The sequence below is a fragment of the Tachypleus tridentatus genome, chromosome 7 (genome assembly GCF_004210375.1).
Source record: "Tachypleus tridentatus isolate NWPU-2018 chromosome 7, ASM421037v1, whole genome shotgun sequence".
In the NCBI taxonomy this organism is placed as follows: Eukaryota; Metazoa; Arthropoda; class Merostomata; order Xiphosura; family Limulidae; genus Tachypleus; species Tachypleus tridentatus.
The window spans coordinates 123,093,885-123,107,881 of record NC_134831.1 but is presented as its reverse complement, the minus strand read 5'-3'; positions in this window follow the sequence as shown (position 1 = coordinate 123,107,881).

Genomic DNA, 13,997 nt, shown 5'->3' with positions numbered 1-13,997 from the left:
GGACAAATATTAAAAACTGTTAATAATTCTTCTTATCTCAAGTTATAATCAATATATACTGATGAAACATTTCCTAGTTCACCGCACAATAAGCACATATTCCAAAACTTTCTTACTTCGATAATAAATTCCCAGCTATTCTGTTCACAATGTAAAATCACCAGTTTTAGTAGCAGCTATGATGTCAGTAATATACATCAAACTCCACCCAGCAATAACAAGTGCCTAAATTGGACACAAAACCATCATAATTTCACAATTAAATGAAATCTACTGGTTCTTTAAGTTCCAGGATGAACAAAATACGTGATGCAAAATAAACTGTGTACGAAATGTATTGCAAAATATTTCCAAATCAGAAGCGAAATAGAACATCACAAAGATAAATAACACTATGTAACAAAATGTTTACTGTCTCTTGTTCCTGGACAGAAAGTGTTATTTTCCAATTGCTTAAGCCTAAAGTAAATGGAAAACACCTATTTTTCTCTTCAAACTTTGAAGACCTGGGAACGTGTAACGAAAACATGATGGGACACTGTATTTAGGGACTGATACGTGAAAGTGTGACCTGGGAACGTGTAACGGAAACATGATGGGACACTGTATTTAGGGACTGATACGTGAAAGTGATTTACATTACAGAAGCAAATCTCGAAAAACTACTCACTTGTAAATATTTTTGTATAACTTTAGTATAAATACATGTAAATCTTGATTCATATGTTGTTTTATTCAGACCTTTTGTAAATGTAAATGTGTAAATTTGGCCGTTTTAACATAGAAAATAGTTTAATTTCTAAATTTTATTATCCAGGTCACAAAAGCAAAGTTTGAAGGGAATAATGGCCATTTTCTGTACTTTTACAACATAAGCAATTAAGAAATAGCACATACTATCCAGGAACACTGTGTTACATTGTGTTATTATAGCAACAGAGCGAACTAATTCTGTCTCAAAGACATGTGAGTATATAAACAGAACAAGTAGGTCATGGAAAGTTACCACACAATCATCTCCACCTTAAGAAGATCTGTAAACACAGATATAAGCGCCCCGCTATTACAGCGGTAAGTCTACAAATTTACAACGCTAAAATCAGGGGTTCGATTCCCCCTCGGTGGACTAAGCAGATAGCCCGATGTGGCTTTGCTATAAGAGAAAAACACAGATACACACAAATAGAAAAGAAAGTCATTACAAATTACCATCATTTAAGACTATAATACTAAACGCATAGAAATAATGTGAAATAGATTAATATATTTCATTACGTATGTCTACTAATAGGAATTTCGTTATACCAGTGAATGAAGCGAGGACACGTGAACCTGTTGGAGCAAACGCTTGAAAACCACTAAATACAGTGAGAAGCCCTATAAACAGAATAATGTTGTTTTGAATTAAGCAAAAAGCTACACAATGGGCTATCTGTGCTCTGCCCACCACGGGTATCGAAATCCTGATTTTAGCGTTGTAAGTCCGCAGACATACCTATGAGCCACTAGGGGGGCTAAACAGAATAATAGGATTTATGTATGAATTAAACAAAAGTCGCGAAACACACACTTTCGGTTATAAAGACAAAAAATGGACATAGAAAACTAAACTAGAGAGTTTGTACAACCGAGTTTCCTGCACGCGAAAAACTGGACACAATTTAGAAACTATTATATACGTACAGCTTAATCTAGTAAATGGTAAATTTATCTCTTAAATCAAATATCTCCTGCAACTTTAATAAGAATCCAAGACAGTTTTTGTCAAGTAAATCCAGCTGGAGAAACGTAAAGTTAGGGAAGTTAGAGTTATGTAGGAAAATATGACAATTGTAAGATACAGTATAGTCTGTTTCTATTATCTACTTTAAGACAATGGTACATACGTGCATGTCCGCTTTGTATTTAAAGTACGGATTAAAACCACATACGTTTTTATATCGTGATTCAAGTATGTAGAAAGACGAAAAGACAGTGAAAATCGTCTTCACTAATCATAAACACGTGATTATCTTCATATATATATTTATATATATATATGCGTCTTTATACTATGAATTCACGAATGAATATTGGGGTTATGCAGAACTCTTTGTATATATATATTATGACATAAATGACAATAATAAGCCATGGTAATTAAGAAACTACGATGCTGGTGTGTGTGTTGTTTTATAGCAAAGCCACATCGGGCCATTTGCTGAGCCCACCGAGGGGAAATCGAACCCCTGATTTTAGGGTTGTAAATCCGTAGACTTACCGCTGTACTAGCGGGAGGCGTGATGTTAGCAGATGTTTGATTTTCCAATATCCACCGATCGTTATGAGAAGAAATCATAATTGAAATATCTTAAAGGTATTTAGAGCTGTATGAATCACATATACATATATATAATGTGTGTGTGTGTGTGTATATGTACATATACAATCTATAAATGAGACATAACTTTGAATAAACAGCATTGATTGTGGATATTTGATTTCACTACTGTTGGCCAATTTACGTATAATATAAAATCTTAATGAGGCGATTAAAATTCCTGTTTTACGGTGTTGATAATAATGTAACCTCATAACTTTTCAGAACCCTGCGTTGAACAAACTGGAGTACTTGTCTACTCTGTTAAGCCTGCACTGAACAAACTAGAGTACTTGTCTGCTCTGTTAAATTTGTACTGAACAAACTGGAGTACTTGTTTACTCTGTTAAATTTGTACTGAACAAACTAGAGTACTTGTTTACTCTGTTAAATTTGTACTGAACAAACTGGAGTACTTATCTACTCAGTTAAGTCTGTACTGAACAAACTAAAAAACTTATCTACTCTGTTAAGTCTGTACTGAACAAACTGTAATACTTGTCTAGGTTGCTACGTAAGTTGGATTGTTTATTGTTGTATTTTTATTGCTTCCACCAGGGCTGCCTGCGCTGGTCGTCCCTAATTTAGCAGTGTATAAGACAAGAGGGAAAGCAGCTATTCATTACAACTCACTGCCAACTCTTGGGTTTACTATTTTACCAACGAATAGTGGAATTGACCGTAACATTACAACGCCCCCATGGCTGAAAGAGCGAGTATGTTTGGTGTGACGAAGATTCGAGCTCTCGACCCTTGGATTACAAGTTGAACGCCCTAACCACGCGGTTATGCCGGGCCTCGTAAGGTGGAAACGAATATACTTATTTATCTCTTCAATTGTGCCCCCACCCCCACGCCAGTGGCTCAGCATGAAGTATAAAGGCTTATAACGCTAAAAATCGAGTTTCAGTTCCCGTGGTGGGCACAACACAGATGATCCATTGTATAACTTTACGCTAACAACAAACAAACCTTTTGGTTATGAATTTAATAAAAACAAAACAGCTTCTTTATAAAGAAATGTTTGAAAAATCCAACTTCAGACCAGAAACTGAATACTATTCTCCACGTCCATAGAAATACCGTTCAACATGACTTTTTACGAAACAAACGATTTTTTTTTTCTAAATTTTTCTTGGACTGGTGACATTTTAAAGAGTTTAAACATTTAACTTGATAGACAAACACAGATAACCAAGGGAAACATACACGTTTCGCCCTCTACAGGAAAAGGCTTCAGTGAAAAATTATTTTTTCTTCCCAGAAGCACATTGTTATTAAACCTTTCTTATCGTAGCGGCGAAAGAAAAAAAGATAATTTTTGTTCGTTTTTTAAGCATCTTACAAGATCGTTCATCACCACTAATATCAGTCCTGCCACTGACATCTGGTGGCTTAGAAGGGGATTAATCGTCTCTACCACCGAATCACAGAAAATCATTGCATACTGTGATTATCCTATTAGCCAACACGTTAAGAACCGCCACCACACGGCGTGGTCTAACAACACCCAGAGCCTCAGGAAGTTGATGCAATAAACGAAAGATAACTTTGTGATTGAGTAATGTGTAATCATAACTACCACTCAACGAACAACTGAGGCTTATGTGTGTGTGTTATGCGAGTTCAACTGGTCTGTCGAAGGTTTTTGCTTCATTTTTCAAGTGAAATGGCGTAGTACTAGACAATATAAGCGACTTTTTTTGTTTTGCTAATATCGAATTTTTGTGTCTCATTGAATGTAGTAAGGTTAAAAACGATATAAAAAAACCCAAGGTTTTACATCTCGCTAACAACCTTAAAGACGTATTTGTAATATAACACACACTGACTTAGTCCTTTAAAATCTGCAATATACATTTTTTGCTGAGTATTTAAAAAGATAGCGTTATTAAATAAAATATTATAATATCTTCCGGAAAAGAAATTATACTGTATAAATATATATAAATATATAAAATTAACATTTTTTTTTGTTCTCCTGGTGTTTAAACTCTTTATAATATCAAATTATAAATACATTGAAATATTATAAAATCGTACCGAAAACAACAACAAATAAAGTAGAACATTTTTATTACATTCTTGAGGGTGAGTTTTACGTTTCGTGATTGGTTTTTATAGTTCAGTTTGAGTTATAAAGTACTACTGTTTTTTGCTAAACGAAATTTAAAATTGTATGCTGGAATATAAGTCCAGGAAATACTTTGACATTCGCTTTAAAAGATATCACCGAATGACCTCTCCCAGGCTCAGCGGTATGTCTAACAGCTTGTATCCCTAAAAACAGAGTTTGTGTAGCTTTGTGTTTAGCTATAAATATATAAGTACGTTACTAAGTAACTTATTTGTAAATTGAAATTATAACGTGTCCAGTGTATGTTATTTTCGACTCAATATTTCGTTTCTAGTTTTAGTGTATCTTCAATCCTTGGTTATCATAGAGATGTACCAGGTATACTTACCATTGGTTATCATAGAGATGTGCCAGGTATACTTACCATTGGTTATCATAGAGATGTGCCAGGTATACTTACCAATGTTTATCATAGAGATGTACCAGGTATACTTACCATTGGTTATCATAGAGATGTGCCAGGTATACTTACCATTGGTTATCATAGAGATGTGCCAGGTATACTTACCATTGGTTATCATAGAGATGTGCCAGGTATACTTACCACTGGTTATCATAGAGATGTGCCAGGTATACTTACCATTGGTTATCATAGAGATGTGCCAGGTATACTTACCACTGGTTATCATAGAGATGTGCCAGGTATACTTACCACTGGTTATCATAGAGATGTGCCAGGTATACTTACCAATGTTTATCATAGAGATGTACCAGGTATACTTACCATTGGTTATCATAGAGATGTGCCAGGTATACTTACCACTGGTTATCATAGAGATGTGCCAGGTATACTTACCATTGGTTATCATAGAGATGTGCCAGGTATACTTACCACTGGTTATCATAGAGATGTGCCAGGTATACTTACCACTGGTTATCATAGAGATGTGCCAGGTATACTTACCAATGTTTATCATAGAGATGTACCAGGTATACTTACCACTGGTTATCATAGAGATGTGCCAGGTATACTTACCATTGGTTATCATAGAGATGTGCCAGGTATACTTACCACTGGTTATCATAGAGATGTACCAGGTATACTTACCACTGGTTATCATAGAGATGTACCAGGTATACTTACCACTGGTTATCATAGAGATGTGCCAGGTATACTTACCATTGGTTATCATAGAGATGTGCCAGGTATACTTACCACTGGTTATCATAGAGATGTGCCAGGTATACTTACCATTGGTTATCATAGAGATGTGCCAGGTATACTTACCATTGGTTATCATAGAGATGTGCCAGGTATACTTACCACTGGTTATCATAGAGATGTGCCAGGTATACTTACCACTGGTTATCATAGAGATGTACCAGGTATACTTACCACTGGTTATCATAGAGATGTGCCAGGTATACTTACCATTGGTTATCATAGAGATGTGCCAGGTATACTTACCACTGGTTATCATAGAGATGTGCCAGGTATACTTACCATTGGTTATCATAGAGATGTGCCAGGTATACTTACCATTGGTTATCATAGAGATGTGCCAGGTATACTTACCATTGGTTATCATAGAGATGTGCCAGGTATACTTACCATTGGTTATCATAGAGATGTACCAGGTATACTTACCACTGGTTATCATAGAGATGTGCCAGGTATACTTACCATTGGTTATCATAGAGATGTGCCAGGTATACTTACCACTGGTTATCATAGAGATGTGCCAGGTATACTTACCAATGTTTATCATAGAGATGTACCAGGTATACTTACCATTGGTTATCATAGAGATGTGCCAGGTATACTTACCATTGGTTATCATAGAGATGTACCAGGTATACTTACCATTGGTTATCATAGAGATGTACCAGGTATACTTACCAATGGTTATCATAGAGATGTGCCAGGTATACTTACCATTGGTTATCATAGAGATGTGCCAGGTATACTTACCATTGGTTATCATAGAGATGTGCCAGGTATACTTACCATTGGTTATCATAGAGATGTGCCAGGTATACTTACCAATGGTTATCATAGAGATGTACCAGGTATACTTACCATTGGTTATCATAGAGATGTGCCAGGTATACTTACCATTGGTTATCATAGAGATGTGCCAGGTATACTTACCAATGTTTATCATAGAGATGTACCAGGTATACTTACCATTGGTTATCATAGAGATGTGCCAGGTATACTTACCATTGGTTATCATAGAGATGTGCCAGGTATACTTACCATTGGTTATCATAGAGATGTGCCAGGTATACTTACCATTGGTTATCATAGAGATGTACCAGGTATACTTACCATTGGTTATCATAGAGATGTACCAGGTATACTTACCACTGGTTATCATAGAGATGTGCCAGGTATACTTACCATTGGTTATCATAGAGATGTGCCAGGTATACTTACCACTGGTTATCATAGAGATGTGCCAGGTATACTTACCATTGGTTATCATAGAGATGTGCCAGGTATACTTACCATTGGTTATCATAGAGATGTGCCAGGTATACTTACCATTGGTTATCATAGAGATGTGCCAGGTATACTTACCATTGGTTATCATAGAGAGGTATACTTACCACTGGTTATCATAGAGATGTGCCAGGTATACTTACCATTGGTTATCATAGAGATGTGCCAGGTATACTTACCATTGGTTATCATAGAGATGTACCAGGTATATCATAGAGATGTACCAGGTATACACCATTGGTTATCATAGAGATGTACCAGGTATACTTACCATTGGTTATCATAGAGATGTGCCAGGTATACTTACCATTGGTTATCATAGAGATGTACCAGGTATACTTACCAATGTTTATCATAGAGATGTGCCAGGTATACTTACCATTGGTTATCATAGAGATGTGCCAGGTATACTTACCATTGGTTATCATAGAGATGTACCAGGTATACTTACCATTGGTTATCATAGGGATGTGCCAGGTATACTTACCATTGGTTATCATAGAGATGTGCCAGGTATACTTACCATTGGTTATCATAGAGATGTACCAGGTATACTTACCATTGGTTATCATAGAGATGTACCAGGTATACTTACCATTGGTTATCATAGAGATGTACCAGGTATACTTACCATTGGTTATCATAGAGATGTGCCAGGTATACTTACCATTGGTTATCATAGAGATGTGCCAGGTATACTTACCATTGGTTATCATAGAGATGTACCAGGTATACTTACCATTGGTTATCATAGAGATGTGCCAGGTATACTTACCATTGGTTATCATAGAGATGTGCCAGGTATACTTACCATTGGTTATCATAGAGATGTGCCAGGTATACTTACCATTGGTTATCATAGAGATGTGCCAGGTATACTTACCATTGGTTATCATAGAGATGTACCAGGTATACTTACCATTGGTTATCATAGAGATGTGCCAGGTATACTTACCAATGTTTATCATAGAGATGTGCCAGGTATACTTACCATTGGTTATCATAGAGATGTGCCAGGTATACTTACCATTGGTTATCATAGAGATGTACCAGGTATACTTACCATTGGTTATCATAGAGATGTGCCAGGTATACTTACCAATGGTTATCATAGAGATGTACCAGGTATACTTACCATTGGTTATCATAGAGATGTGCCAGGTATACTTACCATTGGTTATCATAGAGATGTGCCAGGTATACTTACCATTGGTTATCATAGAGATGTGCCAGGTATACTTACCAATGTTTATCATAGAGATGTACCAGGTATACTTACCATTGGTTATCATAGAGATGTGCCAGGTATACTTACCAATGGTTATCATAGAGATGTGCCAGGTATACTTACCATTGGTTATCATAGAGATGTGCCAGGTATACTTACCAATGTTTATCATAGAGATGTGCCAGGTATACTTACCATTGGTTATCATAGAGATGTGCCAGGTATACCTTACCATTGGTTATCATAGAGATGTGCCAGGTATACTTACCATTGGTTATCATAGAGATGTGCCAGGTATACTTACCATTGGTTATCATAGAGATGTGCCAGGTATACTTACCATTGGTTATCATAGAGATGTGCCAGGTATACTTACCATTGGTTATCATAGAGATGTGCCAGGTATACTTACCATTGGTTATCATAGAGATGTGCCAGGTATACTTACCAATGTTTATCATAGAGATGTGCCAGGTATACTTACCATTGGTTATCATAGAGATGTGCCAGGTATACTTACCATTGGTTATCATAGAGATGTGCCAGGTATACTTACCATTGGTTATCATAGAGATGTGCCAGGTATACTTACCATTGGTTATCATAGAGATGTGCCAGGTATACTTACCATTGGTTATCATAGAGATGTGCCAGGTATACTTACCATTGGTTATCATAGAGATGTGCCAGGTATACTTACCATTGGTTATCATAGAGATGTGCCAGGTATACTTACCATTGGTTATCATAGAGATGTACCAGGTATACTTACCATTGGTTATCATAGAGATGTGCCAGGTATACTTACCATTGGTTATCATAGAGATGTGCCAGGTATACTTACCATTGGTTATCATAGAGATGTGCCAGGTATACTTACCATTGGTTATCATAGAGATGTACCAGGTATACTTACCATTGGTTATCATAGAGATGTGCCAGGTATACTTACCATTGGTTATCATAGAGATGTACCAGGTATACTTACCATTGGTTATCATAGAGATGTGCCAGGTATACTTACCATTGGTTATCATAGAGATGTACCAGGTATACTTACCAATGTTTATCATAGAGATGTACCAGGTATACTTACCATTGGTTATCATAGAGATGTGCCAGGTATACTTACCATTGGTTATCATAGAGATGTGCCAGGTATACTTACCATTGGTTATCATAGAGATGTGCCAGGTATACTTACCATTGGTTATCATAGAGATGTGCCAGGTATACTTACCATTGGTTATCATAGAGATGTGCCAGGTATACTTACCACTGGTTATCATAGAGATGTGCCAGGTATACTTACCATTGGTTATCATAGAGATGTGCCAGGTATACTTACCATTGGTTATCATAGAGATGTGCCAGGTATACTTACCATTGGTTATCATAGAGATGTGCCAGGTATACTTACCATTGTTTATCATAGAGATGTGCCAGGTATACTTACCATTGTTTATCATAGAGATGTGCCAGGTATACTTACCATTGGTTATCATAGAGATGTGCCAGGTATACTTACCATTGGTTATCATAGAGATGTGCCAGGTATACTTACCATTGGTTATCATAGAGATGTGCCAGGTATACTTACCATTGGTTATCATAGAGATGTGCCAGGTATACTTACCATTGTTTATCATAGAGATGTGCCAGGTATACTTACCATTGGTTATCATAGAGATGTGCCAGGTATACTTACCATTGTTTATCATAGAGATGTGCCAGGTATACTTACCACTGGTTATCATAGAGATGTGCCAGGTATACTTACCATTGGTTATCATAGAGATGTGCCAGGTATACTTACCATTGGTTATCATAGAGATGTGCCAGGTATACTTACCATTGGTTATCATAGGGATGTGCCAGGTATACTTACCATTGGTTATCATAGGGATGTGCCAGGTATACTTACCATTGGTTATCATAGGGATGTGCCAGGTATACTTACCATTGGTTGTCATAGGGATGTGCCAGGTATACTTACCAATGCTCTTCACAGAGCGTGTGTTGTTGTATCCTTACAAAGGTATTTCACAGTGAATTTAATTATATGTCGTTTTCGGGGTCTACAATAAAAGAATTAGGTTCAAAACGTTTATATTTCGGACCCTGGTAATATCTGGAGAATTACCTACAGATAACGAGTTCGAAACCTGTCATCGTATCGGCTTGCTGTTTCAGGCTGGGGTGTTTTATAACGCGTCGGTCAATACCACTTTTTATTGGTAAAAGACTAGTTCAAGACGTGGAGATAACTACTGTTGATTAGCGGACTTATTTCTGGTCTTACACTGCTAAATTAGGGACGACTAGCGCAGATAGCCCACGTGTAGCTTTGCGCGAAATTAAAAAAAAACAAAACGAACAAGTCGCTGTTCCTAGTCCTTCATGGTTCCTTGGAAAACAAAACGTTTGGTATTGAAAATATTAATACTACCTTATAAGGTAATTAAATTTTCGGACTTAATACGTCACATGATAACACGACATCCTGTTGTCCATATTCTCTCGAGATATTCTTCTTCTGTATTTAAATTTCCTTGTTTGTATTTATGTCACACCTGAGAAAGAGATACCAATGTTCTGTCGAAACACGAATGCATTGCTTTGGCTTCTCTTGAATTTCGCGCAGAGCTACACGAAGGCTATTTGCGTTAGCCGTCCCTAATTTAGCGGTGTAAGACTAGAGAGAAAGCAGCTAATTATCACCACCCACCGCCAACTCTTGGGCTATTTGGCTTTTACCAACGAATAGTGGGATTGACTGTCACGTTATAATGCTCCCACGGCTGAAAGGGCGAGCATGTTTGGTGCGACCGGGATTCGAGCCCGCGACCCTCGGAATACGAGTAGAGTGCCTTAACCACCTGGCCATGTTAGGCCGTATTACGTATGAAAATGTTTCATTGTGTTTACAATTCGTTGTATCATATATACATGATTTCTGGCGTAATGCGCTTACCTACACAGATAACACTATGTAACAACATTTTTACTTTTCCTTGTCCCTGGACAGAAAGTGTTATTTTCCAATTGCTTATGCCTAAAGTAAATGAAAAAAAAACACCTATTTTTCTCTTCAAACTTTGCTTTTATGACCTGGGAGTGTATAACGAAAACGTGATGGGAGACTATATTAGGGGACTGATACGTGAAAGTGATTTACATTACAGTCGCAACTGTCGAAAAACCACTCACTTCTAAACATTTTTGTATAACTTTAGTATAAATACATGTAAATCTTGATTCATATGTCGTTTCAATCAGATGTTATGTGAATGAAAATGTAGAAATTTGTCTATTTTTACATAGAAAATAGTTTAATTTCTAAATTTCATTATCCAGATCACAAAAGCAAAGTTTGAAGGGAATAATGGCCATTTTCTGTACTTTTACAACATAAGCAATTAAGAAATAACACATACTATGCAGGAACAAATTTTGTGTTACATAGTGTTACTTACGTAGTTTCAAAATACCTTTCTGTGAAAGAGTATTTCCGGACAGTCAGTTTGAAAAAATAAAGCATGAACTTTGACAACAACAGGCACTCTGTGAAACTGATTTTATAAATCTGTGACTGTTTATCAGCCCCTGTTCTTTGTAAGATATTTGTTTTATCTCTCTTGTCTGGTAGTCATTACAATTATGACCATATAAGAACGTTCCACTGGGTAGTGAGGTAGCCATGGAACTGTCAATAACACGTGGCACCAGATACAGGATCGCCTTTGGACATATAGCACATAATATTTGATCAAAGCTGTAATAAACTGTTTATAAGAGGTTAAGATACAAGAAACGTGGAATTTATATTTGTCTTATTGTTAACAACACTAAAGAAATTGACCAACAAACAAAACTTGGGTAAATAAATAATCACGTTTCTATTATTTGACATTTACTTGGCTTCCAGCCAAATGCACGATAACCATTGGTTCTTCTGGTATAAAATGTTGAATATTTACAGTTAATGTAATTGTCGCTTTTGTGTCGGTCTCTTACAAATAACCGTGATCAATTTCTTTTATTCTGATAAATATATATTTCCGTTCATAGTGACATTTCTATGAATTCATAGTCTAGTAATTTCTTTAAATTTTAGAACCCCGCTGGTCATAATACCTTTATTATGTCATAATGCCTTTATTATGTCATAATGCCTTTATTATGTCATAATGCCTTTATTATGTCACGATTTCTTTATTATGTCATAATGCCTTTATTACGTCATAATGCCTTTATTAAGTGACTTAGTGTATTTCGAGCATTCTATAGTTTAACTTTGTAGCTGTGATCAGATCATAATGAATTAATGATTTAATAACAACGCATAAACCTGAACCTGGTAACTCTGTAAGGTAATCTAGTTCTTGAAACTGTTACAGCTATGAACTTGTAATATACAACGTTGGTACAGCTTTGATATTGTAATATACAACGTCGGTATAGCCATGAACTTGTAATATACAACGTCGGTATAGCTTTGAACTTGTAATATACAACGTTTGTATAGCTCTAAACTTGTAATATAAAACGCTGGTATAACTTTGAACATGTAATATACAACGCCGGTATAGCTTTGAATTTGTAATATACAACGCCGGTATAGCTTTAATCTTGTAACATACAACGTTGGTACAGTTTAAACATGCAATTTACAACGTTGGTACAGATTTAAACGTGTAATAATATACAACGTTGGTATAGCTATGAACTTGAAATATACAACGTCGGTACATCTTTGAACTTGTAATATACAGCTGTGATTCTTAGTTTCTTATTAGCATTAGGTTTCTATCAACCTTTCAGGCGATTTTTACTTATTCTAGGATATTAAAGTAAATCAACACGTGGAAACTAAAACCAAGCTATCGTTTGGCTAATTGAATCAAGAACTATATCCATATAAAACAAGTTCATCAAAACTTCCTTTCTTTGTTACTGAAATTTCGATAATTTCTTTAGTTCATCAGGACTTTAATTTTTTCAAGTGTTTAGTAGAACATTTGTAAACGACTCATTAGAAATTTCCCAAACATGTCAATATCTCATTTCCCCGAAGTAGGACCAATGGCAGTATGTCGGTAGACACTAAAATGACGCCTTATGAAGGACGCTTAACATTGGAGTTTGCATTGTCGTGACGTCAGTGAAACGAGCGCGTGCCATGAATCACGGGAATAATTATATCTTCTGTAGGCTACAACACAGCGTGGCGTATGTACTCGAAAAATAAGAAATAAAGATATTTGTCACTATTAATTTTGGCTTTATTAACTCTTGAAACATAACAATTCTGAAGGAGGCCCTGCGAAAGTACATCCACCAAGTGTTTTAAAAATTTTGTAAAGTTTCTAATACGTCTATTTCACGCTCTGAAAATGTTATGACAGTTTATAACAGTTTATAAGTATTATGATCCATTCCAAGGTTTTTGTCATCTTTAATATATTTATTATTTACACTCCCTAAAAGCATCCTTATTTATTCAGTCGAATTTTGGAAGATATTATTACATGGTAATTGCAATTCCTAAAGAAAGATTTTCGTCAAAAGCTATAGCGGCTATACATAGTTCATAGTTTCTTGTAAATAAAAATTTTATGAAAGAAATAGATCTTCCGTATGACAATTTCCTATGAATTTTCACAAAGTTTCCCACGAATTCGTATGAATAGTTAGTTCAATGGATTAATCGTATGCATTTTCGTCAGGATCCGGCATGGCCAGGTGGTTAAGGCACTGGACTCGTAATCCGAGGGTCGCGGGTTCGAATCTCCTTCACATCAAACCTTTCAGCCATGGGGGCGTT